This window comes from Anopheles darlingi, chromosome 2 (assembly GCF_943734745.1).
Source record: "Anopheles darlingi chromosome 2, idAnoDarlMG_H_01, whole genome shotgun sequence".
NCBI lineage: Eukaryota > Metazoa > Arthropoda > Insecta > Diptera > Culicidae > Anopheles > Anopheles darlingi.
This window is the reverse complement of record NC_064874.1, coordinates 85901902-85904401: the sequence shown is the minus strand read 5'-3', so window position 1 is coordinate 85904401 and position 2500 is coordinate 85901902. Positions and strand designations below refer to the sequence as shown.

The 2500-nt window shown below is 38.5% G+C and overlaps 2 protein-coding genes across 2 annotated transcripts in view; both read right to left on the bottom strand.

The window, feature by feature from the left end:
- LOC125951368 (V-type proton ATPase 21 kDa proteolipid subunit c'') overlaps nt 1-2500 on the bottom strand; it is a 99118-nt gene that overhangs the window by 80769 nt on the left and 15849 nt on the right. The gene's annotated exons all lie outside the window — the stretch shown is intronic.
- Nucleotides 1779-2500, bottom strand: part of LOC125951356 (mitochondrial carrier protein Rim2) — a 14708-nt gene continuing 13986 nt past the window's right edge. The window contains exon 6 of the mRNA XM_049680146.1: nt 1779-2500. This exon is cut by the window's right edge and continues 2484 nt beyond it. The gene's annotated coding sequence lies outside the window, so the exon portion shown is untranslated.

Here is a 2500-nt window from a genome sequence, read left to right as displayed (position 1 = left end):
CGCGTGAAGGTAGCGAGGATGGATGCTGCAGCGTAATATTACGCTTGAAATGCAAAGGCAAGTGAGGAACGCATTTTTATAAATAATAAGATGCGAATGGTGGCAGCCAGCGACAAACCAATCGATGACGATACAAGAGATTAGTATATCAATTAACAATGATGGAGACAGTTCTACGACGATGAAATCGAGCTAGATGAGAAACGAAGGCTAGATGCTTAAGAAAAGAAATATCAGTTTTATGTTTCAACTCCTAAGGAAGTAAGAGATAACGAAGAATATGGAATATATCGAGAAAGAGAAAAAAAACACACACTCACACTCCCTTTCGCCCTAAGAACCACCAATGATAGGACTAATAATACTGTAATGCTCACAGAGATGCGAAACTCACACAAAACTCCCATCCAAGAAAAGCGAAAGATGTTCATTTCATCCAACTACGAGCTACACACCTGAATTGAAGCGGCCAAATTTGAGAAAGAAAAATGGTTTAAAATTCAAGCTATAAAACTTAAGACCGTTATTGCTAATCCGATATCTCACGTACGCTCTAATCAATCAATCGAATCACTTATCGCATTCAACCAAAAAGGGAATATGGGAAAAGCAAAAAGTCTTTGGCATTCCTTTATTCATGTGCGATACCATTTCATATCGTTAGTTCTTCACTCCCTTTTGTGGTCTGAGTAGTTTTCCGCATAATCTGTTCTTAAATGCTTCCTCGTTACAATTTGGGTATGTTTCGCATTTCGTAGAGCTTTGGAACCAAACAGAGAATGAGGGAGGGTAAGTGTGTTTGTACAAAACAAAAAAATATGCTTCGATTATTCGAGGAAGAAGACACTAGATTTTACGATTGACAGCCGATTGGTATCATACCTTTGATAGAACAATTTCAAAACCGTCCCTGAATATCAAAATCTTTAGAAATAAATGAAATCATTCAAATCGGATCCTTCACGTTGGAATACCGAAGCCATTATTGAGATTGGTTTCTAAAGGTTAATCACACCGTGCAAACCGAACTTGGATCACGCTTTGCACTTTATGATTAATTAGGACGCGATATCCCTTTCGATTGTTAAGTTCATCATCACTTGCACTAATATCATCTACGGGGGTTTCGACTCCATGTTCGCCTACTATGGTGTCTGCGAGGCTGCCTCATGTGTTTTGCCCTCAAACGATCTCACTCTCTTTTGGCAATGTCTGCCTCGTCTGACCATCGAGATGTTGCGTTGCGAGATCACCGAAATTACTATTCTCTCGTCGAGAATCGGAGATTCATACAATAAGATAAATATGTGGTACAATTACGAAGAAACAATCACTGCTAAGAAACCCCTATTCCTAGACCGGAGGCAGCCGAAACCTATCGACGAACACACACAAAAACACACAGATATATAGTCATCCAAACTTCCGAGCTTGATCGTTATAGGAGAGAAAGGAAAATCTATTAAAAAATCATTCTTGCAATCCAACAATACTTGAAATACGAGGAAACTAATATAATTACCATAAAAAGAGAAAGGAAGCCCCAAAGAGAAATACACTGTAATGGATGCCAACGTCTGAAATAAATGATGTAGAATAAAGAAGGCCCAGGATACGGTTCGGTAGTAACATCAATTCTTTCCATGACAACTCGATGGTTGTCAGCATAATGGATTTTGTTCCAAAATCGGGTATTCTTTTTCTGCCAAAAGTCAAACCGACATGGTAAGTATTAAGTTTATTGGTTGAAAAAATTATACGAGTTCAAATCCAAGACATTAGTTTTTGGAATAACTTTATTCATATGTATACGTTTTCTATGTTTATGAAAATGAAACAGTAAAAAACAAAATAACATCTGATAATCCGATAATTGTCCGTCTTCCTTCTTGTTCAATGTGACATCGAATTCAACTTGCTTCCTCTTTCGCCTTCTCTCGTACGTTCTTCAGTTTTCGATTTGTTCTACATTAAATTTTGCTTACTTACTGCCTAATGCTTTGTATATAATGTAGGTATTTGCGCAACTCCGGGTGTATATGTAGAGATAATTTCTTACTTCTAATCCCTTTAACCGATATCAAATCGAAGGCTATCTCTGCACCAATGTAAAGCAACTGTTATTTCGTTAAATATGGTACCGGTTCCCACTCCGTCATATGCGGATTTGAGCCGTCGTTCCTTCTAGAACGTTTAAGCGCATCATCATCAACTTCATCATCATCACGAACAATAACACACAGGTAGAGTTGTGTAACTGTTGCCACATTGTTCCGCCTTTGCTGGCATAGTCCTAATTGTGGATAAAAGGTTAACTTTCAACCTACAAAGCCATCGCAAAAAGCAGATCCTCATACGGGATTCACTAACTCGATGGTCGACGCATCGACTATTTCTTCCTTCCCAACATCGACGTAGTAGTACATAAACCAGTAACGACTATTGCTGCGACTATCAGAAGCACTGTGCGCGTTATTGTTGTTGCGTATGTTGTATCGAC